The 27,539-nt window shown below is 42.9% G+C and overlaps 1 protein-coding gene across 4 annotated transcripts in view; it reads left to right on the top strand.

The window, feature by feature from the left end:
* LOC126272055 (uncharacterized) overlaps positions 1–27,539 on the top strand; it is a 209,273-nt gene that overhangs the window by 20,872 nt on the left and 160,862 nt on the right. For 2 of the 4 annotated variants that reach the window (XM_049974573.1, XM_049974574.1), the window contains one exon: positions 3,865–3,990. The exons of the other annotated variants lie outside the window; for them this stretch is intronic. The gene's annotated coding sequence lies outside the window, so the exon portion shown is untranslated. The remainder of the gene's footprint in view (positions 1–3,864; positions 3,991–27,539) is intronic. 4 annotated transcript variants of the gene reach the window in all.

The following is a 27,539-nucleotide window of genomic DNA, read 5'->3' as shown; positions in this document are numbered from 1 at the left end:
GGTGCCTTTTGCTGTCGTATGAAAATTTGTGACAGGTAAATTTAACACTACAAAAAGTACCCTAGAATTGCGGTAATGTTCAAACGGCCCTAGACACTTCGAATAAGGATATTCAACGTACGATAGAGGAGAATAAGCTAAAGATATTAATTGACTGTGACAATCAATATCAGCTAGAGGAAAATGAGTAGAAAAATGTCTCCCTATGGAGTAGAAAACATCTTTACTATTAACGAAGTAACTGCAGCTTTTTCCTTTCCGCCATGAGTTGCTATGTTCAAGATGTTTTCCAGCGTGCAGATTCATTTAGTTTCTTTAACCAGACTGCCACAGACGCAAATTCTTCTAGCGAGAAAGCATCCAGCTAAAATATTAATAATATACATACACAATGTTACTGCGCTTTGCGTTCGTTGTTTAAGGTCCGTGTTATGGGTGCATTGTCTAATCATTACTACAACAGTAGACGTGATCATTGCTGCTGATTTCATCAGTAAATCTATACCTTTTAGATTCTTCGTGCAACAACAGGCTCTTCCCTTGCATAGAGACGAACAGAGGTGGATGTTTTTCACAAAGTCGCGAAATTTTTATAAAATTTTACAGATTTTGTACAAAATGCGAAACAGTTTACCTTTAAACAAAATAGCGAAATACTCGACAAAATTGTATGGAATCACATCATTTTAAGTTAACGGCGGAAATTCCAGTAACGCAATAAAATCCGAATATCGATGACCATCGAGTCTGCAGCACCCCGATATTTATGGATATCTTATACAGTTTCGAGTATCGCTAATTTCATTTGCTGCATAACGAAGTACGACTTCCAACAATGTCCGGCTCATTCCTTGATCTGGCTGTGTATTGCCTATTGGAAATTGTCGCTGATCGGCGGTGCATCCAGTATTATTTGTAATTTGTTTTTGTGCTGCAGTCTATTAATATGTTAATGACAGTTTTTCTCGAGAAAAGAGTTTTTCATCAGAAGGATTTTACGAGTTTGACAAAACTGGAAAGGTACTTACGGGCAAACGCTGCAATGTGCAAACAGAGTGGCAGAGAAAGGACACATGCATGATAAATATTAATAACTGGTCTCCCCATTAGAAAATGTTCAAATGTGTGTGAAATCACATGGCACTTAGGTGCTAAGGTCATCAGTCCCTAAGCTTACACACTACTTAACCTAAATTATCCTAAGGACAAACACAAACACCCATGCCCGAGGGAGGACTCGTACCTCCGGCGGGACCAGCCGCACAGTCTCCCCATTAGAACAGCATGGAGAAGACCCTAAGGACTACCGGCATCAAAAGACAAGACCTTAGTGAGGCAGCAAAACGAGCGGAAACCGATAAAGAGGAAATCGCTTTATCAACAACACTAGCTTTCATCGAGACTAATATTCCACTGGATAAACTTGGTTATCCCAAGATGAGAGAGTGATTGAACAATAATATACTACGTTTGTGTAATATTACACAATTTTGGACATGAAGAAATATGAGTTTAACGTACTTTCTTTGTCACAAAAGTTCCGGGACAGGTTCTTTTTTTTTTTTTTAAATCGAAAATTACACTTACCTAGTAATGTTCCTAGCTCCTACCGAAGTAGTCCCCTTAGGTAACTAAACGCAGTTGCCACCGTTTCTGGAGGTCTCAGAAGGGAGCTGGGAAATTTTCAGCTGCCATGCTTATAATCTCATTTGTCACAGTTACGGCAAGAAAAAAGGAATAAAGGTGAGATCGTGTTAATACTTTCATCCTTCTTTACCTCCTCTGCATTACTGCATATGACGTGTCACTGAGCACATTTGTACTCTGCATGCAGTACAGTGCCTAGTTGTTTCCACTGCCCTGTGTGGAATACATAAGTTCTTGTACACTTCACTAACCTGCTGTCTTCATGATGATGGTGTCCCCAGCGCCGAAAACAGCTCGCAAGTCGTGGATTCTTTTTCTTGAGGCTGAAATTAACTTCGCAAGGAACTGCTGCTACGAATAAACTATAAGTCATTTGGGATGCCACTCGCGTTTTTATTGATATAGACACGAGACACTATTCTTGATCACAACGTATTGAACATATCTTTCCACAGTCATTATATCTGGCTAAAATAATATGAAATACATCCTGCCACAGACAACATGTCTGTTTACTGGAACTGTCAGAACTGGAGAATAAAATTACATGAATCAGATACTACTATTACAGACAATATGTCTGTACCTACGGTCGGAACTGCAGTAAATAAAACTGCATGAAACAAATACTGCTATAACAGACAAAATGTCTGTCTACTGGAACGGTCAGAACTGGAGAGCCGGACTGCCCGAGACACTTGGCGCGCCAAGCCAGCAAGGCGTGACCCGAACGCCACCTAAGTGCATCGGCAGTAATATCGTCAGTCTTTTGTTTTAGTAATACCTTGATTTTAATAATTTTGAGATGACTGATTGATAGCTGGCTGTTGAGAGATGTTAATTAAAAAAATGAAGTAATTTGGATGACAGGTTTGATTAATAATAGCAACTAAAATTTAACGTTTTGGCGCCCTACCGCCAAACACAGCAGCCAATCACAGAGCAGCAGCATCATGCAGGCGGTCTTTCTCACGAGAATGGTACCGAATCTAACATCTGTCACCGGTACCTCATCCCACATTGCGTCATCTCTATGCTTCTTGCATCTCCACTGCCCTGGGAATAGCTTCCTGGAGCCGAATATATTGGCTGAATAAGCCAGAAATATTACACAGTGCGTTGGATGTCTGCGATATCTTGATGAAGCTTGCCCTTCGGCTGCCTTTTCAGTCGCGGAAACAAGAAAAAATCGCAAAGCGAGAGGTCGGGCGAATATGGCGGATGTGCAATGGCAATAACAGAATGTCTGGCCAGATACTATCTAACAGATAAAGCAGTAAGGGGTTTTGCATTGTCATACAGCAAGAATCAGTCCTGAGAATGCCAAAAATCACGGGGGGAATTGTTTGTCGCAAATGTGTTAAGATTTCAGAGTATACAGTTTGGTTCACTGTTTGATCTGGAGGGAAACTAAAACTTTACTGTCAAAGAATGTGACCATCGTTTTTGGTCTCGAACATTGTTGCCTGACTGTTTTTCGAAGCTGGTGGTCCAGGACTCTGCCATGCAGCACTTTGACGCTTTGGTTGAGGGTCATACTAGTAAATACCAGCTTTCATCCCCAGCAATAATCTTTGACGGAAATGTGGGATCGCATCTGGCTCCACCCAGTAGTTCAGCAGAAAGTCGTATTTCCTCTTTCTATTTGTCTGTTAGTTCAAATTCAAATGGCTCCAAGCACTATGGGACTTAACATCTGAGATCATTAGTCCCCTAGACTTAGAACTGCTTAAACCTAACTAAGCTAGGGACATCACACATATCCATGCCCGAGGCAGGATTCGAACCTGCGACCGTAGCGCGGTTCCGAACTAAAGCTCCTAGAACCGCTCGGCGACAGCGGCCGGCCGTCTGTTAGTGTTTGAGGGATGAGCATTTAAGTTTCCGTTTCCCTAAACCTTTGTGTAAAATCTTATAACAGGCATCACGATTCAAATTAAGAGTTCTTCTGATGTCGCACGCACAGTTACATGACCGTCTTTTTGCATTAACTACCGTACACGCTCCACATTTGCACCAGTCTGTGCTTTAGAAGGACAACAAGCTGCGGATCATCTGGCACTGAATTTCTGTCTTCAAGAAACCTTTTGTACGACACAGAAACACACCTGTTGAAAGTGCCACGCCTGCATACACTTGGCTTAATGATTGTCCACATGTTTCTAGTGGTTTTTCCCGAGTGTAACGCAGAACTTAATGTTCACTCTTTGTTCACAGTCAACATCCATTGTACCACCGTATCTAATGCGCCAAGAATGCCAACAGTGCTTCGCTGAGCGCAGTCCTGTCATCTGTTTGTGCGGAAACTTGGCCAAGGTCATTTCAAGGGCGCACACATACCAGGTAACACAAAAATAACATTTGTTCCTTTTTAGTATTACAAACTAAGAAAAAAATACTTGTCCTGCAACTTTTCTGAGAACGGGAATACATTCGTGCTTTGATGTATGCGTTTTCATCAGGTGTGTAATTTCATGCTCTTTGAATTTATGTAAAAATAAAAGATGTTCACTACAAATATAATACGTATTTCTGAACAGTGGAAATTAAATCTAGCGAAATTATTAACGAAATGACATGAAAAAAGGGAAAAATATACCAAGATGGCATTTTAAAAAAGACGAAATCAAACAAAAATTTTCAACACAAACAGTTGCTTCCACCAGTAAACTACTTTCCCTTCACGAAGCTTCGCCGAGAAGCGGCAGGCGTCGCCTGCTGCAGGCTCTTGCGCATGTCAGCAGCCCGCTCATGTCACGTGACAGCTAGCGTCCGTTGTCAGTTTCCTAGTCTGCCGCGCCGCTGGCTCGCTCACTTTTTGCGTAAAAGATACGAGACATCAGGCAACTACAGCACCAGCGCACTAACGACACGAAACGTGGTAGCAAGCTCGACTGCGATTTGCCTGTTTTCAATTCACACATTTTTAATTCTAAACACTTCACTATGTGATCAAAAGTACATGGATACCTAATGTAAAACGAAATTGACCAATAGGCGTCGCGGGACGTGAACACTTATAAAATGAGGTGAGGATACAAGAAGCTGCGGCAGAATGGTTCGGCCAGCAGAGCACCTTGACTTCGATCAATGACTTAGTCACTGAATGCCACCTCAGTAACAGATCCATCAGAGACATTTCAACTCTTTTAAAGCTGCTCAAGTCAGCTGTTGGTGACATGATTGGAAAGTGCGATCGCGAAAGGAACAAGCTCAGCTAAACCAGAACCAGCAAACGTCGGATAGGTATCATCGAGCATTGGGGAGAACAGCTGCCAAGTCCTGCCAACTAGTGCAGTGGCACCCATACTTTCTGAGACAATCCAATGAAATCGTGTGCACTACACTTTCCGTTCGTAAATCACTCGATTGCTGGGTTCTTTATGTCTGAACTGAAAAAACTGAAAGATTTCGTGTTGCCAGTTGCTTGTGTTTGACCAGTTGCACTATTATATTGCTGTCGAATTGACAGTCAGTTATTTCATTTATTGTTATGAATCTAATAATGAAGCAATTTCTGGTTTATTATGAATTCCCACGTATTATTTAAGCAGATGTGATGTACATATCTAAATTTTTGTTGTCAGTGCCAAGAACTATGTGAGGAAGATCCTGTTCATGCATTCGTCCCATAAACTTCAACCTCCACCTCATTGTGTCACACATTAATGATGGTATTTTAAAAAAAGTTATTAGTAACTTCTATAATCTGTATTCGACTGTTCCGAAATAATGATTTAATAATGATGTTTTAAAGTTTGTGGACAATAACATCCCTTAATAGGGTGGTCTTTCCAGAGTCCCGACGTCAACACAGTGGAACACCTTTGGCATGAATAAGAACGTCGGCTCCAAACCCCAGCGTCCAACATCGCTACAACCATCCCTCCACGTGCAGACACTCATTAAAAGTGTAGCCAGCAGAGTAGAAGCCGTCATAAAAGCGAAGGGTTGACAGACCCCATATTAAAGTAAACTAATAGGTGTACAGATGCTTTTATCACTTAGTGTACGTTTCACAACTTTAGCTCAATTACGCTGAAGAGCCAGAGAAACTAGTACACCTGCCCAATATCGTGTAGGGCCACCGCGAGCACGCAGAATTGCCGCAACGTGACGTGGAATCGACTTGATTAATGTTTGTAGTGCTGGAAGGCATATGACACCACGAATCCTGCACAGCTGTCCATAAATCAGAGTACGAGGGGGTGGATATTTCTTCTGAGCATCACGTTGCAAGGTATCCCAGATATGGTCAAGCGGAAGTGTTTAAACTCAGAAGAGTGTTCCTGGAGCCACAGTGTAGCAATTATGGACGTTTGGGGTGTTGCATTGTTCTGCTGGAATTTCCCAAGTCTGTCGGAATGCACAATGAACCTGAATTCATGCAGGTGAGCATATTACGTACATGTCACCTTTCAGAGTCGTATCTAGACGTATCAGTCCACCTACATACGTCCGACACTATTACAGAGCCCTCACCAGCTTGAACATACCTCTGATAACATGCAGGATCCATGGATTCGTGCGCTTGTGTCCATACCAGTACACGTTCATCCACTCGATACAATTTGAACGAGACTAGTCCGACCAGTCATCAACAGTACAATGTCGGTGTTGACGGGCCTGTAATGTAGTGGATTACTCCTGCTACCTTCCTTGAATATTGGTGTGAGCTGTGCAACTTTCCAGTCTTTTGGTACGAATCTTTCGTCGAGCGAACGTTTGTATATGATTGTTAAGTATGGAGCTAATGCATCAGCATACTCCGAAAGAAACCTTATTGGTATACGGTCTGGCCTAGAAGACTTGCTTTTATTAAGTGATTTAAGTTGCTTCACTACTTCGAGGATATTTACTTCTACGTAACTCATACTGGCAGCTGTTCTCGATTCGAATTCTAGAGTATTTATTCGTCTTCTTTTGTGAAGGCATTTCGGAAGATTGTGTTTAGTAACTCTGCTTTGGCAGCACTGTCTTCGATAGTATCTCCATTGCTATCGTGCAGAGAAGGCATTGATTGTTTCTTGCTGCTAACATACTGCACATACGACAAGAATCTCTTTGGATTTTCTGTCAGGTTTCGAGACAAAGTTTCGGTGTGGAAACTGTTACAGGCATCTCGCATTGAAGTCCGCGCTAAATTTCGAGCTTCTGTGAAAGATCGCCAATCTTGGAGATTTTGCGTCAGTTTACATTTGGCATGTTTGTTTCGTTGTTTCTGCAACAGTGTTCTAACCCGTTTTGTGTACCATGGAGGATCAGCTCTGTCTTTTGTTAATTTATTTGGTATAAATCTCTCAATTGTTGCCGATATTATTTCTTTGAATGTAAGCCACATATGGGCTACACTTATATTATTTATTTGGAATGAGAGGAGATTGTCTCTCAGGAAGGCGTCAAGTGAATTTTTATCTGCTTTTTTGAGTAGGTATATTTTTCGCTTATTTTTCGAGGATTTTGGGATTACTGTACTCAATGTCACTATGACAACCCTGTGTTCAGTATTCCCTGGATCGGTTTTGATGCTCGTTATTAACTCAGGATTATTTGTTACTATGAGATCAAATGCGTTTCCACAACGGTGTACTATTTGCGTGGGCTCATGAACTAACTGCTCGAAATAATTTTCAGAGAATCACAATTTCGGATGATATTTTATGCGTACCTCGGGAATTAAACACGTATTTTCGCCAACATATCGAAGGTAAATTAGAGTCACCACCAACTATTATCGTATGAGTCGGATACGTGTTTGAAATGCACTAGCTTGTTAGCCTGGTACCGTACACCAGAATCAACTTGCACGACTACCGAATTACATAAAAAGAAATCAAAATGTTAGCAAAAACGTTCCAGAAAGTCCCGCCCATAAGAAATACTCTCGAGAGAAATTTTCGTAAAGTACGAGTTAGGGCGTACGCGAGCTGAGGGATATCTAGCAGCTCGCGTTCTCCGGACGCTTGGAGCTTACTGTATATCGGTCTGGGGAATTCGGTTGTAAGAATAACTGATAATCACATATGACTGTTAAAAGTAGTTGGTGTGAAAATAACCGCATTCGCTGTAATTGCTACTCCGAAATAATTGTTTATCGCAACTCTAGTGGCAATAGTGCCTGCCTCCTTTTATATTGGCGCACCCACGCCCCGTCACATCTGATAGTCAGTTCCGCATTACAAAGGGGTTTTGAGTACTTATGATCATGTATGTACACTGCAGGAAAAAATTGTACATTGAAGATTTATTGATGAATATGGGGTACCTGAAATTATTACATTTACAAATCATCGTCGGAGGTACCAGGTATCGACCCATGCTGAAACACCCATATCGCGTGGTGTAGCATCCACGGATGGGAATGCAGGCGCTGACTCTTGCATCCCATCGATTTTACAGTCGGCTAATATTGTCCGAGATGTGTTATTCAACACCTTTTCGAAGCTCTGTAACAGCTGTTGACTGACGAATTGCACGAGCCACTTTTATCTCGCACAATCGTATCCAACATGTGCTCGATTGGAGACAAGTCCGAAATCGTGCTGGCCAGTTGCTGCATGCCTTGCATTGATTGAGTTCCACAGGCTGTGTGTGGGCAAGTATTATCCTGTTGGAGCAACACATCATATTCCTGTTGCAAGAACGGCAAAGGAACGGGTCTAACAACATACTGTACGTACTGAGCGCTGGTTAGCGTCCCCTCCAGAAACACCAAAAGTGAACGAGAGTGGCGCCAGTGCGTGTTGGACGAATGGAGTCTGCGATACAGCGCCCACCAGGTTTACGTCCTAGGTGCAAATCACTTGCATGTAGGCAGAATCTGCTTTCATCGCTGGAGACCACGACGCACCATTCCAAGTTGCCCTCTGAAGGCACCAGCCGAGCCGTGTACGTTGGAGACCACGACGCACCATTCCAAGTTGCCCTCTGAAAGCACCAGCCGAGCCGTGTACGTTGGAGTTGTAGCATGAGTGGAAGACGGGCTATAGGTGTCTATGCTCGTAGTCTCACTCTGTTTCCCAACAGATCGTGTTGAATGTCTGTCCCTGCACGATCTGCCACTGCTGCCCTTGACACGACGATCCTGGCTGGAGTCCATGCTGCGTGGTGTCCAGAACCTCGTCTCTGGATGTGGGGATATTCCCGTGGCCTCTGATACCAACACAACTGACGCAGCGCGACCAAGTTATGTGGCATATCTTCGAAAGGACCATCCTGCTACTCCGAAGGCTACAATTTGGCTATAGGAAGCACGAGTGCGTCTCGATGGCATGGTTGCCTGCTTGCTTCAAACGTTTGCACCACATTAATCCTTCTGGGTGTGAGCATTCCCTATTAAAGAGTAGACACAGACGGCGCCCGGGTAGCTATGTTATTACGCTATCTGTTGACGGACGACGTTGAAACCATTATCAGCACATCTACTATCCTCCAGGTGGAATACCCGGCCAACGGATCAAAATCGACGTCGTCTTTCCAGTTGTCCATTTTTTTTTCACCAGTGTACAATCTCAGTTGTGTTGTTCAGTAAGAGCTGACTGCAGGTTCTGGGGTAAAGTCGGCCTCCAGATATCAAACGGCTAATGCCTGGCGCTGTGTCCGGCGACCAGGCAATACTGCCGTTCAGCTCGAGGCCCAGCGGCGCCGGTATTGTGGCCAAATGAGCAGCGGCTGCGGTGCGCCTCCTTGGAAACGGTGATTAGTGTGTACTCGAGCGGAAAAGAATGGGCCCGTTGCCATGGAAACCGGCCGCCTTATCTGCCCCTTCGTCCGCCGCCGCCGCCGCCAACGCGGCATTGTTCGCCCGGCGCCCTTTCCGCCGCGAGAAAGGCTCCTCCTTCCGGCTTCCGCACAGTATTGCCAGATTTGATCGAAAATTGTCCGATGACGACAACCGTAGTACCAGATTCTTACGATTGACTACAGCGATGAAACGTGAGTATGGCGCAGAGCATTGACTTGAATGGCGGCGACCCGACATTGTGACCGAATCCGGGTGACGGATTAACTGCCAATGGTAGCCTTTTTTTGTTGCCTACATAGTGGCATTTTTTGAGGAAAAATAAAGCTAGCAAGAGCTATTTGAAGTTAGTCAAAGCCAAACAACAATATAGGAATTAAGTCCGCCATGATGTAAAACACCTATTATTTGCGTCTTCCGAAATTTCCTTTTTAATCAGCATTGTGGGTAAAATATTCTCAGCTGTTGTTGAAAGGAAAGTGCGAGTATTAGTTGAGGACAAACTGGATGAAAATCAGTGTGGGTCAGGCCTGTTAGAGATTGTCAGGACCAGATCTTGGAGAAGTGTTACGAGTGGAACGGGGAATTGTATATACGCTTCATAGATCTAGAAAAGGTATATGACCGGGTTCCTAGGAGGAAGTTATTGTCTGTTCTACGAAATTATGGAATAGGAGGCAGACTTGTGCAAGCAATTAAAGGTCTTTACATGGATAGCCAGGCAGCAGTTAGAGTTGACGGTAAATTGAGTTCATGGTTCTGAGTAGTTTCATGGGTAAGACACGGCTGCAACCTGTCTCCACTGTTGTTCATATTATTTACGGATCATATGTTGAAAACAATAGACTGGCTGGGTGAGATTAAGATAGATGATTGGGAGCTGTGTGATGTCCTTAGGTTAGTTAGATTTAAGTAGTTCTAAGTTCTAGGGGACTGATGACCATGTATGTTAAGTCCCATAGTGCTCAGAGCCATTTGAAACCAGATTAAAATATGTGAACACAAAATAAGCAATCTCGCATATGCGGATGACTCAGCTGTGATGGCAGATTCGGTTGAAAGTTTGCAAAGTAATGTTTCAGAACTAGATGAGAAATGTAAGGACTATGGTATGAAGATTAGCATCTCCAAAACGAGAGTAATGTCTGTGGGAAAGATATATAAACGGATTGGGTGCTAAATAGGAAGAACAAAGAACAGGTGGACGGTTTCAAGTTCTTAGGATGCATGTTGTCACAGGATGGCAACATAGTGAAAGAACTGGAAGCGAGGTGTAGCAAAGCTAATGCAGTGAGCGCTCAGTTACGATCTACTGTCTTCTGCAAGAAAGAAGTCTGTACCAAGACTAAGTTATCTGTGCACCGTTCAATCTTTCGACCAACTTTGTTGTATGGGAGCGAAAGCTGGGTGGATTCTGGTTACCTTATCAGTAAGGTTGAGGTTACGTATATGAAAGTAGCTGGGATGATTGCAGGTGCTAACTAAGATGGGAACAATGGCAGGAGGGTGTCCACCATGGGAATGAACTCTATAGATGTAGCAGTCAGGGCGAACCGGTTTAGATGGTGGGGTCATGTTACACGCATGGGAGAAGCAAGGTTATCCAAGAGACTCATGGGTTCAGCAGTAGAGGGTAGGAGAAGGTACCTGGATTCGGTTAAGAATGATTTTGAAGTAATAGGCTTAACATCAGAAGAGGCACCAATGTTAGCACTGAATAGGGGATCATAAAGGAATTTTATAAGGGGGACTCTACTCCAGACTGAACGCTGAAAGGCACCATCAGACTTAAATGATGATGATGATGATGATGACATTTTTCAGGCGTATTTTTTCTTCGAGTAAGTATCGGGTTTGCAGCCGGCAAACGACATGATGTACGCTTAGAAAAAACGGCAGCAGAAAAAAGAACAGAAAATATTCCATAGATAACGACAATAATTCTTAAAACATGCCGTCACATACAATAAATAAGATAGTATGAAAGTCTCCATAGAAAACTATAATTCAAAAAACGAACAGTAAAAATGTAATAATGTGTTACTGTGTTTGAATAACAACGCAATTTTCTGCGTGTTTTACATTTTAAAAAATGAGGATGGTGATAATTGTCACCGAAACTAGTTTGAGGAATAAATAAGCTAACACATAACGAAGTCAGAATGAGATTTTCACTCTGCAACGGAGTGTGCGCTGATATGGAACTTCCTGGCAGATTAATCTGCCGTGTGCCGGACCGAGACTCGAAGTCGGGACCTTTGCCTTTCGCGGGCAAGTGCTCTCCTTTCTTTCAGGAGTGCCAGTTCTGCAAACTTCGCAAGAGAGCTTCTGTTAAGTTTGGAAGGTAGGAGGCGAGGTACTGGTAGAATTAAGGTTGTGAGGGCGGGGCATGGGTCGTGCTTGTGTAGCTCAGTTGGTAGAGCACTTGCCCGCGAAAGGCAAAGGTCCCGAGTTCGAGTGTCGGTCCGGCACACAGTTTTAATCTGCCAGGAAGTTAAATAACGAAGTGCTTTGCGTCAAGGCGGACTCAATCTCACTGAATTTATATAATAATCATCAGTACACCTCGACATGAGAACCATTTAGCGCACGAAGAATATCGAGTTTGTATTCAGTTTCCTGCTATGTTCTTTGCATGTCCTCTGTTACTGTTGCAGTTGCATCAGAAACATCGTCACGTCAAATTATTCCTACTGTTTACGTCATCCTACAGTGAAGGGAGGGATGGTAGTTTGTGTCTTGCCTTGTGTAGCAGAGAGGAATGCAGTCCCGCCCCCCCCCCCTCCCCCCCCCCCCCCCCCCCTCTCACCAGTGCAGTGTAGCTGTCGCAGGGCTGCAGTCTTGTGTAACCTTCGAAACCTGAAAGCGAGGAAAATGAGAGGCTGCGAAACGCCAGTCGATGTAAACTTACCTGAATTGAACATCTAAATCTACATCTTACTCCGCAACCCACTTAAAGGTGTGTGGCGGAGAGTACATTAGGTACCACTATCAAATTCCTCCAGCCCTGTTCCACTCGCAACTAGTGCGTGGGAAGAATGATTGTCGGTAAGCCTCTGTATTGGCTCTAATTTCACTAATTTTCTAGTCGAGGTCAATACGCGAGATGTATCTAGGGGGAAGTAAAATGTTGTCCGACTCCTCAAAGTGCCGTCCCGGAATTTCAGTAGTAAATCTCTCCGTGATGCACAACGTCTCTCTTGTAACGTCTGCTAGTGGAGTTTGTTTCGCAATTCCGTAACGCTCTCTAGCCAGCTAAACGATGCTGTGAGGAAACGCGCCGATCTTGGTTGGATCTTGTCTATCTCCTCTGCCACTCCCACCTGACAGGTATCCTACATAGATGAACAATACTCAAGGATCGGTCGAGCAAGCGCCTTATAATACACTTCTTTCGTGGATGAGTTACATTTCCTTAAGATTATTCTGATGCATCGGAGTCTGATGTCTGCTTTCCCAACTATCTGTTTTATGTCGTCATTGTACGTAAGAGTACTCCATATAGTTACGCCTAGATATTTTGTGGCATACACTGTTTCCAGCTGTTTGTCATCAATAGTGTAGCTGTACAGTAGTCGATTTCTTTTCCTATGTATGCGCAATGTGTTACATTTATTTACATTCAGGGTTAACTGCCAGCGCCTGCACCATTCATCAGTTCTGTGCACGTCTTCCTGCAAATTCTTACTACACTGTCTGATCAAAAGTATCCTGACACCTGGCTGAAAATGACTTACAATTTCGTAGCGCCCTCCATCGGTAATGCTGCAATTCAATATGGTGTTGGCCCACCCTTAGCCTTGATGACAGCTTCCACTCTCGCAGGCATACGTTCAATCAGGTGCTGGAAGGTTTTTGGGGAACCGCAGTTCATTCTTCACGGAGTGCTGCACTGAGGAGAGGTATCGATGTCGGTCGGTGAGGCCTGGCACGAAGTCGAAGTTCCAGAAAATTCCACAGGTGTCCCGTAGGATTCAGGACATGACTCTGTGTAGGCTAATCCATTACAGCGATGTTATTGTCGTTTAACCACTCCGCCACAGGCCGTGCATTATTAACAAGTGCTCGATCGTGTTGAAATTTGCAGTCGCCATCCCGGAATGGCTCATCAATCGTGGGAAGCAAGAAGATGCTTAAAACATCAATGTAGGCCTGTGCTGTGATGGCGCCACGCAAAACGACAAGGGGTGCAAACCGCTCCATGAACAACACGATGACACCATAACACCATCACCTCCGAATTTGACTGTTGGCACTACACGAGCTGACAGATGACGTTCACCGGGCATTCGACATACCCACACCCTGTCATCGGATCGCCACATAGTGTACCGTGATTCGTCAATCGTCAGAAGGTTTTCCACTGTTCAGTATTACACATTACACCCCTCTACAACTGTCGGTGGTGCCTGTCAGTCAACAGACAAGGTCGGCCTGTACGCTTTTGTGCTGTACGTGTCCCTTCACGTTTCCACTTCACTATCACATCAGAAACAGTGGATCTAGGGATGTTTAGAAGTGTGGTTATCTCGCGTACAGACGTATGACACAAGTGACACCCAATCACCTGACCACGTTCGAAGTCCGTGAGTTCCGCGGAGCGCCCCATTCTGCTATCTCATGAAGTAATAGCACAGTGCACCTAATATGAAAAACATATGCTTTTGGGAGTGTCCGGAAACTTTTGATGACATTGCGTTGCTACTTTGGTATAGACAACTGCATCATCTGAGGATAGCGTTAAAGAGCATGCGACGCTTTCTACTGTATACGTTAAACAGCGACGATCCTGTCACACTTCCTCGTGGTACTCCTGATATCATCTTTACATCTGTCGATTTAGTTCCTTTAAGAGCGACTGGGAGAAAGTCTTCTTCTGCACCGATACTCCGTAAGCTCATATTTTTTCCATTAAAGGGAAACGCGGGACGGTGTAAAATGCCTTACTGAAATCAAGGAACACAGCATCAACCTGAGCGCCGTTGTTTACTGCGCTGTGGATCTCATGGAGAAACAGAGCGAGCTGAGTTTCGCATGATCTCTGTTTGCAGAATCCATATTGATTTTTATAGAAGAGATGTTCATTTTCCTAAAACGTCATAATTCTCGATCATAAAACATGTTCTATAATTCTACCTAGGAAGATTGCTGTATGTACCGTTTGACAGTTGAGAGAAAAAAATGTTTAAAGAAGTCTTTATCTTGAAGCAGGACCTTATTCATTTATATTGTGTGTCTGTTTACGACATTCACTAACTGCAAGCAAATAAAACTGTTACATATATGAGTCTCTTTATCCCGTGGAGCGTACGCTTGAAATGAGAGAGTAAGCGACAAAAGTGAAATTTGTTATACATTCAATTCCCCAAGGGGGATCAATTAGCGAACGACATTAGATGCCTAAGCCATACTTGGGCCACTGGATCTAAATGCAGATGGAGAGATATAATAAGACTTTTCAAAATCCTTATTGGCAACTTCTTCAAAGTAAGAGGTATGATAAGCTATAACATCACGTTCACAAAAAGCTTTCAAGTCCAATAACATTAATTACACCAATATGTCACCTAACAGTAGCTACTGGATACCATCCATTACCATGAGAAAATGAATCATTAACATTCCGAGGTGCCGGGGCTAGCAGTGTATTTAACACTAAGTTCTTCTAGACTCTTCATATGGAAATGATGCTCTAAGCCCCCCCTTTTCTAACTCCGACCTTTGCTGTTGCACATCGATTAAGAAGAAACGCGAACTGACTGTAATCGACCCTGCAAGTGGAGTAGAAAAGAGTTTGGCACTTGCAATAATTTAATTGGATAGAAATTAATTAGATAGAAGAAAGTTTCATTAACGTTGTGAGAAATTAAAGGGTTGCTCTACAGTTTCATTAATGCAGTGAGAAATGAAAGGGTTGCTCTTCCGATTAACGGAATGAAAGTTCTGTCCAAAATAACAATTTGATTTATTATGACTAAACTCAAAATAATAAACAAACCACATGAAACATTTATAATACATCAAATTGGATACTCAAATAAATGCTGTGAAGGCGAAATTGTCCATAAACTAGATTGTGACATTCATGACCAAGTAGTATGTGGAGCCAATTCCTTGCAACTCAAATCTTAAGAGAAACACCCAACCAACCCAACATTAATTGCTGCTACGTTAGTGATAACTCAGACAATGAACACCTAAAACAGAACAAAGTTAGAAAAGACGAACAGGTGCGCTCTGCTGAGCTCTGATTATCACCTAGCAAAATTCCCTGATTTTCCGGTGCTGCGGACGTACATTACCAAGCTGTCTCCTTAACTGCAAGGACACGATCTGGCATACCGGAGGCGATGGCTGGTTGCTTCGATGTCCCGTCGTGGTGATGATAATGTCGCGAGTATAGCCCGAAACGAATTCTCCTGGTCTGGTTGTTCAAGACTAAAGACTACCTAGCAACACAATTACGTCTCTGAGGGAGACAAATAAGGCTCACTACACAATCACTGACAGTACAGTGAGTGATTTTAACAAGAGAAGTCACACAGTAACTCCGGTACATCAACTTTAGCCAAAAGTGCTCAAGACAGACAACATAGGCCGCTTGTTCGCAGAACGCTCAATTGCCAACTTTACTCGGAAAGTTACGTTGAAGTCGAAACTTCAGCAACTTCGTCAAACAGTTACAATTAAATCAAAGTATATTAGACAGACAACCGAAGGCAGGCTGACCACAGCAGCGAGAGCTCAGTCTTGTAACCTACTCCGACCGAAAGGCGAGAGCTGACTCCCTCAAGAGCACGCGTACAAGCCGAACACAGAACATTCCCGCCCCGACAGTGGCCGTGGTTAAACGTTCCAATCAGCAACTCGAAAACCGGCGGAAAACTCTGTTGCCGACTCACTACTATTCCACCAATAGAGAGACTTGGCGCCAATTTCTGCGCCGATTTTGCTACGTCATTGAGCTATTCCCTGAGCAAGCCAATCACAGTTATGATTTTGCAGAAAACGCGGGAATTTGCCCGCCAAGACTGACTGGGAACACAAGTCATTCCCACACCTCTCCTCACCGAACACCTCATGCACTCGTGACAGTGTGTGCTATTCCTGTCTCGCTGAAAATATCCGTACAGTCGTTCGTCTTGTGCGTGTTGTTCGCGTAATTTCTCTGGCCTTGCAGCCATCATATTCGGCTACAGAAAGCTAGTTTTAGAGTGGTTGAGAAGGCAGCAGTGGCAAGATGTAATGTGGTGTGAGGTACCGATGACAGATGGTTTGCTCGGTACCGGTATCGTGGGAAAGACCGATTGAATTGTGGTCCTTCTCCGCGACTGGCTGAGACGTTCGGAATTTCTGCGAAAAAGTGGACATCTTCTGTTATTAATATTAGAAAAACTAAACAGCATTTTTACTCGAATGTCAAATTAAAGCATCTCTCAATAGCGCGCCATTATTCCATTATTTCACAAGTATTAATAACCAGCAGGATAATAAAGAACTGCTAAACGAAAAGGTGAACGAAGCAATTCGGTGATATTGGGATCGCGCCTAAATTGGATGGTTCGGATGCCTCGGGGGAGGGACATGTTGTCTGCCGCGGTCGGTCTCAGGTTAAGACTTTATTAGCAAGCATGGTTGTATGGACGTGTAGCTCAGAACAGTGCGATTCTAACTGCAGAAATAAGCAATTCATTAATTTCTTGAGGTACAAAAATTATTTCTGACTATAAAGTAATTGTTTAGTTTCTTGTGTTCTGTTAATAAAATTCAGAAATGGTTCAAATGGCTCTAAGCACTATGGGACTTAACATCTGAGGTCATCAGTCCCCTAGACTTGGAACTACTTAAACCTAACTAATCTAAGGACATCACACACAGGATTCGAACCTGCGACCGTAGCAGCAGCGCGGTTCCGGACTGTGCATGGGGCCTTAATTAAAAAGAAAAAGACTAATATTAATGAATAAATGCAATAATTTTACTGTCTGTGTGACCGGTTACGATGTCTCATAACCGGTGGGCCCTGACTAGTGCCGGGCGCGGTGGTCTCGCGGTTCTAGGCGCTCAGTCCGGAACCGCGCGACTGCTACGGTCGCAGGTTCGAATCCTGCCTCGGGCGTGGGTGTGTGTGATGTCTTTAGGTTAGTTAGGTTTAAGCAGTTCTAAGTTCTAAGGGACTGATGACCACAGATGTTAAGTCCCATAGTGCTCAGAGCCATTTGAACCCTGACTAGTATTAGCACGCAATCTGACTGCATAAAATAAAAATAAAGAATGACAAGGAAATTACATTAACACAATTGTTTAATTAAGTCCCCTGCAACTATAAAAGCTACGAAACAACAAAGCACAAGTGTAACTGTTCTGTATGTGGTAGTGTGACTCAACGTACATGCGTCTGGCTCGACTCTTTCCCAATACGACAAAATATTTTAAACACCATTTACAATGAACTAATTGACAAACCAGAAATACTATAATTGCACATAGAAACCAGAAATACAAGTCTTATAAATGAACACGAGCCAGATGCTTTGTTGACTGTACCTGTGAGCAAGAGGGATTGTTATTAAAGAAAACTGTAATACCTTTTTACCTCATTATATATTGACGAAAATATTCCATTATACCAGCATCATAAATCAAAAGCCCATCTCCTTTCTCAAATATATTCTGACAGTTGCATCTTCTTCCGTCTATACTTAACACCAACCGAACAGTACAACATTTCAGTCAACACTCAGATCGTCTATTCTCTCGCCTTACAAAACAACGACTGCTCTCTACATCCTCTGAACTACTACTGCACCAGTGGAGGCGACGGAATAATAATCTTTGGCGCAATCTCTGGCGCTGTGGCTCAGTGTAGCCACCTTTCAATTGTAGCGCCTAGAACCACTCGGCCACAGCGGCCGGCTGCTAATAAAAAACGAGTGTCATGTCTTGTATAACCAAACTGATTGGAAATTTAATCATTTCTAAAAATAACAGTTCCTCGCTAAGAGTTTCTTACAGCCTCAGGATGGATTCACAACCTTCGTGCTGTTTTCTGCGCAGGGAAAACAGGTATAGAAGAATGCAGGTCGGCAAACATTTATTAGAACTTACGCATTGCTCTCTGGGCGGTGGAAGATAAATAGGCACCTCGCGTCTACAACAATCTCAGTGCAAATGAGGTCAGTTACTCGTTATCTGTGGTAACACAGAGGAGATATGAAGAAGAGAATTATTTTCGAGGGAAGGAGTTTATCATACGTATACAGGGTGCTTCAAAAAGGTACGGCCAAACTTTCAGGAAACATTCCTCACACACAAATGAAGAAAAGAAACGCTTAATTTCCACGTTAGAGCTCATTTTAGTTTCATCGGTATGTACTGTACTTCCTCGATTCACCGCCAATTGCCCCAATTGAAGGAAGGTAACGTTAACTTCGGTGCTTGTGTTGACATGCGACTCATTGCTCTACAGTACTAGCATCAAGCACATCAGTGCGTAGCATCAACAGGTTAGTTTTCATCACGAACGTGGTTTTGCAGTCAGTGCAATGTTTACAAATGCGGAGATGGCAGATGCCCATTTGATGTATGGATTAGCACGGGGCAATAGCCGTGGCGCGGTACATTTGTTTCGAGACAGATTTCCAGAACGAAGGTGTCCCGACAGGAAGACGTTCGAAGCAATTGATCGGCGTTTTAGGGAGCACGGAACATTCCATCCTATGACTCGCGACTGGGGAAGACCTAGAACGACGAGGGCACCTGCAATGGACGAGGCAATTCTTCGTGCGGTTGACGATAACCCTAATGTCAGCGTCAGACAAGTTGCTGCTGTACAAGGTAACGTTGACCACGTCACTGTATGGAGAATGCTACGGGAGAACCAGTTGTTTCCGTACCATGTACAGCGTGTGCAGGCACTATCAGCAGGTGATTGGCCTCCACGGGTACACTTCTGCGAATGGTTCATCCAACAATCTGTCAATCCTCATTCCAGTGCAAATGTTCTCTTTACGGATGAGGCTTCATTCCAACGTGATCAAATTGCAAATTTTGACAATCAACATGTGTGGGCTGACGAGAATCCGCACGCAATTGTGCAGGCACGTCATCAACACAGATTTTCTGTGAACGTTTGGGCAGGCATTGTTGGTGATGTCTTGATTGGGCTCCATGTTCTTCCACCTACGCTCAATGGAGCACGTTATCATGATTTCATACGGGATACTCTCCTTTGCTGCTAGAACATGTGCCTTTACAAGTACGACACAACATGTGGTTCATGCACGATGGAGCTCCTGCACATTTCAGTCGAAGTGTTCGTACGCTTCTCAACAACAGATTCGGTGACCGATGGATTGGTAGAGGCGGACCAATTCCATGGCCTCCACGCTCTCCTGACCTCAACCTCTTGACTTTCATTTATGGGAGCATTTGGAAGCTCTTGTCTACGCAACGTCGGTGCCAAATGTAGAGACTCTTCGTGTTCGTATTGTGGACGGCTATGATACAATACGCCATTCTTCAGGGCTGCATCAGCGCATCAGGGGTTCCATGCGACGTAGGGTGGATGCATGTATCCTCGCTAACGGAGGACAGTTTGAACATTTCCTGTAACAAAGTGTTTGATGTCACGCTGGTACGTTCTGTTGCTGTGTGTTTCCATTCCATGATTAATGTGATTTGAAAAGAAGTAATAAAATGAGCTCTAACATGGAAAGTAAGCGTTTCCGGACACATGTCCACATAACATATTTTCTTTCTTTGGGTGTGAGGAATGTTTCCTGAAAGTTTCGCCGTACCGTTTTGTAACAACAGGTATATCACCCTCTCTTCTCTCTGACTCTCTCTTTTTCAACTTTCCGTATTCGGCATACATGTTAAACAGTTTCTAGACATACCTGTTAGCACAGTCAACAAAGAATCTTGTTATGGTGCGGGCACCAGAAACGGCGGTGCCAATCTTGAGATTTTGCAACCGACATAGAAACTGTTGATGGGTATTTTCTGATGCATAATTCCGAAATTGGTCACCAAATATGCCTGTCCCAATTCGTGACGTCGCAGTGACGTTCTCACTGCTCAGGACGTACCATGCGGAGGACGTGCGTGCGCTGACATGTAACAGCAACCAGTTGCTGCGCAGAATTCACAGTTTCCAGCATATTATGTTAAGGATGGTTCTGCTGTTTCTTAACAAAGATCAATTTCACGTCAGACTCATAAATATTTTCGGGGCTAGTTTTTATACGCTCATCGTGTATAAAGCAAGATCACCAAAGATGGTGTAAGGATATCGGAAGTAGATCGTCTCTGACCATCAACCTTTCGTCAGCAAAGCAAGTTTATTGGTGACAAATCGACATAAATTCAGGAAGATGTTTTTGAAACTGTGTGTCTGTAACACAAAATTTTATGGTTGAGAAAGAACGACGTTTTGAGAACAGGATAAGAAGAAATAGAGCCACACACACACACACACACACACACACACACACACACACACGTGTGTTCGTGCCAGCTTTATTTCTTCTTATTTGGTTCTCAAAACTTCGTTCTTTTTCAACCATAAAATTTTGTGTTACAGATACACAGTTTCAAAAACATCCTCCTGAATTTATGTCAGTTTGACACCAATAAACTTGCTTTGTTATATACAGGGTGGTCCACTGATAGTGACCTTGCCAAATATCTCACGAAATAAGCGTCAAACAAAAAAACTACAAAGAACGAAACCCGTCTAGATTGAAGGGGGAAACCAGAGGGCGCTGTGGTTGGCCCGCTAGATGGCGCTGCCATAGTTCAAACGGATATAAAATGCGTTATTTTAAAAAGGAACCCCCATTTTTTATTACATATTCGTGTAGTTGTAGTTGTTGTTGTTGTTGTTGTTGTTGTTGTCTTCAGTCCTGAGACTGGTTTGATACAGCTCTCCATGCTACTCTATCCCGTGCAAGCTTTTTCATCTCCCAGTACCTACAGCAACCTACATCCTTCTGAATCTGCTTAGTGTATTCATCTCTTGGTCTCCCTCTACGATTTTTACCCTCCACGCTGCCCTCCAATGCTAAATTTGTGATCCCTTGATGCATCAGAACATGTCCTTCTAGTCATGTTGTGCCACAAACTCTTCTTCTCCCCAATCCTATTCAGTACCTCCACATTAGTTATGTGATCAACCCATCTAATCATCAGCATTCTTCTGTAGCACCGCATTTCGAAAGCTTCTATTCTCTTCTTGTCTAAGCTATTTATCGTCCATGTATCACTTTCATACATGGCTACACTCCATACAAATACTTTCAGAAACGACTTCCTGATACATAAAGCTATATTCCATGTTAACAAATTTATCTTCTACAGAAACGCTTTCCTTGCCATTGCCAGTCTACATTTTATACCCTTTCTACTTCGACCATCATCAGTTATTTTACTTCCTAAATATTCAAAACTCTTTTACTACTTTAAGTGTCTCATTTCCTAATCTATTTCCCTCAGCATCACCCGATTTGATTTGACTACATTCCATTATCCTCGTTTTGCTTTTGTCGATGTTCATCTTATATCCTCCTTTCAAGACACTGTCCATTCCGTTCAACTGCTCTTCCAAGTCCTTTGCCTTCTCTGACAGAAATACAATGTCATCGGCGAACCTCAAAGTTTTTACTTCTTCTCCATGAATTTTAACACCTACTCCAAATTTTTCTTTTGTTTCCTTGACTGCTTGCTCAATATACAGATTGACTAACATCGGGGAGAGGCTACAACCCTGTCTCACTCCCTTCCCAACCACTGCTTCCCTTTCATGCCCCTCGACTCTTATAACTGCCATCTGGTTTCTGTACAAATTGTAAATAGCCTTTCGCTCCCTGTATTTTACCCCTGCCACCTTTAGAATTTGAAAGAGAGTATTCCAGTCAACATTGTCAAAACCTTTCTCTAAGTCTACAAATGCTAGAAATGTAGGTTTGTCTTTTCTTAATCTTTCTTCTAAGATAAGTCGTAAGGTCAGTATTGCCTCACATGTTCCAACATTTCTACGGAATCCAAACTGATCCTCCCCGAGGTCCGCATCTACCAGTTTTTCCATTCGTCTGTAAAGAATCCGCGTTAGTATTTTGCAGCTGTGACTTATTAAACTGATAGTTCGGTAATTTTCACATCTGCTTTCTTTGGGTTTGGAATTTTTATATTCTTCTTGAAGTCTGTGGGTATTTCGCCTGTCTCATACATCTTGCTCACCAGCTGGTAGAGTTTTGTCATGACTGGCTCTCCCAAGGCCGTCAGTAGTTCTAATGGAATGTTGTCTATTCCCGGGGCCTTGTTTCGACTCAGGTCTGTCAGTGCTCTGTCAAACTCTTCACGCAATATCGCATCTCCCATTTCGTCTTCATCTACATCCTCTTCCATTTCCATAATATTGTCTTCAAGTACGTCGCCCTTGTATAAACCTTCTATATACTCCTTCCACCTTTCTGCTTTCCCTTCTTTGCTTAGAACTGGGTTGCCATCTGAGCTCTTGATATTCAGACACGTGGTTCTCTTCTCTCCAAAGGTCTCTTTAATTTTCCTGTAGGCAGTATCTATCTTACCCCTAGTGAGATAAGCTTCTACATCCTTACATTTTCCTCTAGCCATCCCTGCTTAGCCGTTTTGCACTTCCTGTCGATCTCATTTTTGATACGTTTGTATTCCTTTTTGCCTGCTTCATTTACTGCATTTTTATATTTTCTCCTTTCATCAATTAAATTCAATATTTCTTCTGTTACCCAAGAATTTCTACTAGCCCTCGTCTTTTTACCTACTTTATCCTCTTCTGCCTTCACTACTTGATCCCTCAGAGCTACCCATTCTTCTTCTACTGTGTTTCTTTCCACCATTCCTGTCAATTGTTCCCTTATACTCTCCTTGAAACTCTGTACAACCTCGTGTTCTTTCAGCTTATCCAGATCCCATGTCCTTAAATTCCCACCTTTTTGCAGTTTCTTCAATTTTAACCTACAGGTCATAACCAATAGATTGTGGTCAGAGTCCACATCTGCCCCTGGAAATGTCCTACAATTTAAAATCTGATTCCTAAATCTCTGTTTTACCGTTTTATAATCTATCTGATACCTTTTAGTATCTCCAGGATTCTTCCATATATACAACCTTCTTTTATGATTCTTGAACCGAGTGTTAGCTATGATTAAGTTATGCTCTGTGCAAAATTCTACCAGACGGCTTCCTCTTTCATTTCTTAGCCCCAATCCATAATCACCTACTATGTTTCCTTCTCTCCCTTTTCCTACTGACGAATTCCAGTCACCCATGACTATTAAATTTTCGTCTCCCTTCACTACTTGGATAATTTCTTTTATCTCATCATACATTTCATCAATTTCTTCAACATCTGCAGAGCTAGTTGGCATATAAACTTGTACTACTGTAGTAGACATGGGCTTTGTAACTATCTTGGCCACAATAATGCGTTCACTATGTTGTTTGTAGTAGCTTACCCGCACTCCTATTTTTTTTATTCTTTATTAAACCTACTCCTGCATTACCCCTATTCGATTTTGTATTTATAACCCGGTATTCACCTGACCAAAAGTCTTGTTCCTCCTGCCACCGAACTTCACTAATTCCCACTATATCTAACTTTAACCTATCCATTTCCCTTTTTAAATTTTCTATCCTACCTGCCCGATTAAGGGATCTGACATTCCACGCTCCGATCCGTAGAACGCCAGTTTTCTTTCTCCTGATAACGACGTCCTCCTGAGTAGTCCCGCCCGGAGATCCGAATGGGGGACTATTTTACCTCCGGAATATTTTACCCAAGAGGACGCCATCATCATTTAATTATACAGTAAAGCTGCATGTCCTCAGAAAAAATTACGGCTGTAGTTTCTCCTTGCTTTCAGCCGTTCGCAGTACCAGCACAGCAAGGCCGTTTTGGTTAATGTTGCAAGGCCAGATCAGTCAATCATCCTGACTGTTGCCCCTGCAACTACTGAAAAGGCTGCTGCCCCTCTTCAGGAACCACATGTTTGTCTGGCCTCTCAACAGATACCCCTCCGTTGTGGTTGCACCTATGGTACGGCCATCTGTATCGCTGAGGCACGCAAGCCTCCCCACCAACGGCAAGGTCCATGGTTCATGGGGGGAGGATTCGTGTAGTACGTAAAGAAATATGAATGTTTTAGTTCGACCATTTTTTTCGCTTTGTGATAGATGGCGCTGTAATAGTCACAAACGTATAAGTAAGTGGTATCAGGTAACATTCCGGCAGTGCGGACGGTATTTGCTTCGTGATACATTACCTGTGTTAAAATGAACCGTTTACCAATTGCGGAAAAGGTCGATATCGGTTTTATGTATGGCTGTTGTGATCAAAATGCCCAACGGGCGTGTGATATGTATGCTGCTCGGTGTCCTGAACCACATCATTCAAGTGTTCGGACCGTTCGCCAAATAGTTACGTTATTTAAGGAAACAGGAAGTGCTCGTCCATATGTGAAACGTCAACCACGACCTGCAACAAATGATGATGCCCAAGTAGGTGTTTTAGCTGCTGTCGCGGCTAATCCGCACATCAGTAGCAGACAAATTAAACGAGAATCGGGAATCTCAAAAACTTTGGTGTTAAGAATGCTACATCAACATCGATTGCACCCGTACCATATTTTTATGCACCATGAATTGCATGGCGACGACTTTTAACGCTGTGTACAGTTCTGCCACTGGGCACAAGAGAAATTACAGGATGATGACAGTTTTTTTTCCACGCGCTCTATTTAGCACCGAAGCGTCATTCACCAGCAGCCTTAATGTAAACCAAAATAATATGCACTATTGGGCGACGGAGCATCCACGATGGCTGCAACAAGTGGAACATCAACGACCGTGGCGGGTTAATGTATGGTGCGGCATTATGGGAGGAAGGATAATTGGCCCCCATTTTATCGATGGCAATCTAAATGGTGCAATGTATGCTGATTTCCTATGTAATGTTCTACCGACGTTACTACAAGATGTTTCACTGCATGACAGACTGGCGATATACTTCCAACATGATGGATCTCCGGCACATAGCTCGCGTGCTGTTGAAGCGGTATTGAATAGCATATTTCATGACAGGTGGATTGGTCGTCGAAGCATCATACAATGGCCCGCACGTTCACCGGATGTGAAGTCCCTGGATTTCTTTCTGTGGGGAAAGTTGAAGGATATTTGCCATCGTGATCCACCGACAACGCCTGACAACATGCGTCAGCGCATCGTCAACGCATGTGCGAACATTACGGAAGGCGAACTACTCCCTGTTGAGAGTAATGTCGTTACACGAATTGCCAAATGCATTGAGGTTGACGGACATCATTTTGAGTATTATTGCATTAATGTGGTATTTACCAGTAACCACGCTGTAACAGCATGCGTTTTCAGGAATGAAAAGTTCGCACGGTACATGTATCACATTGGAACAAGCGAAATAAAATGTTCAAACGTATCTACGCTCTTTATTTTAATTTAAAAAACCTACCTGTTACCAACTGTTCGTCTAAAATTGCGAGCCATATGTTTGTGACTATTACAGCGTCATCTATCACAAAGCAAAAAAGTGGCCAGTTACAACATTCATATTTCTTTACGTACTACACGAAAATGTAATAAAAATGGGGGTTCCTATTTTTAAAAACGCAGTTGATACCCGTTTGACCTATGGCAGTGCCATCTATCGCGCCAACCATAGCGCCATCTGGTTCCCCCCTTCAAACTAGACAACTTTCGTTCTTTGTAGTTTTTTTGTTTGACTCTTATAATGTGAGATATTTGGCTCGGTCACGATCAATGGAAAAAATGGTTCAAATGGCTCTGTGCACTGTGGGACTTATCTTCTGAAGTCATAAGTCCCATAGAACTTAGAACTACTTAAACCTAACAAACCTAAGGACATCACACACATCCATGGCCGAGGCAGGATTCGAACCTGCGACCGTAGTGGGCACGCGGTTCCAAACTGTAGCGCCTAGAACCGTTGGGCCACTCCGGCCGGCCACAATCAATGGACCACCTTGTATATATATAGCAAGCTATGTATATATTTTTATTTAATTTATTTGATTGTTGTTTATGTGGCCTTTTTTAAATCTGACCAGGAGCAACATATACAAAAACTACTGCATAACAATTACAGTAATAATAAGTCTCGTCATTAATGAAAACAATAATTGGCAACAATAATAACAATAATGACCATAAAGTAAGTAATGGTATTAATTATTGCAGAACAAAATCAGTGATAATAGTTTTCATTATCAATAAAAAGTTTTAATTTTCAGTAATTATAGTTCTTATACTACTACTACAACAAATTATAATAAAAACGGTAAGACTAATGATAATAATAAAAGCGTCATTAAGAATGATATTGATCAGTGTAGCACTTTTAAAGCCTTGTTTGGTGTTAGAAGAGGTGAAAAGAATAACGAAAGAGAAATGGGTTGAAATTAAAGTGACTGTGGATGCTAAAGAGAATTTCAGTAGAGAATTCTGTAGACAAGGGGAGGGAAAAGTGGAGGTGAGGGAAGGTTAAGGAGAATGAGCAGCACTGTAAGGGTTGAAGGTAAATAGGAACGAGTGCAATAATTGAGAAGACGATACAGCGAATACAGGGCACTACAACCTCGACGCTTATCGGCACGTAGCTAGCCGTTATAATTGTTCTTAGGAAAGAATGATACGGTCGGAATAGCGTACATCAGAAATCTATCGCGCACAAGGATTCATCGACAGTTCCAGCCGACGTGAGCTCTCATACGAAAGTCCTTGCAGAGTAGCATCACCATAATCAAGGATGGGGAGTGTTAGTGACTGTACGAGTTTAGGTCCGAGAGGAAACACTTTTTCATAGTTTATATTTCTGTACTGAATGAAGTGATGTTGACAGCTTCTTACACACTCCAGTTGTGTGTTCAGCCCAGTATTGGTGATGGGCCAAAATTATACCTAAATTCTTTGCAGACGAAGAAAAGGTAATTTCTAACCTCTTTAGGATTAAGGGGGAAGAGATTCTCTGAGCTGTGCTTCTTTTGTGAGCGACTGTGATTGATTACTTTTTAAATGGGTGAAGTTTCAAATCTATGTTCTGCGCACATCCTGACGAAGCAAG

The sequence above is a fragment of the Schistocerca gregaria genome, chromosome 5, assembly GCF_023897955.1.
Source record: "Schistocerca gregaria isolate iqSchGreg1 chromosome 5, iqSchGreg1.2, whole genome shotgun sequence".
NCBI lineage: Eukaryota > Metazoa > Arthropoda > Insecta > Orthoptera > Acrididae > Schistocerca > Schistocerca gregaria.
The sequence above is the reverse complement of the archived record's forward strand: the minus strand, read 5'-3'. Positions and strand labels throughout refer to the sequence as shown.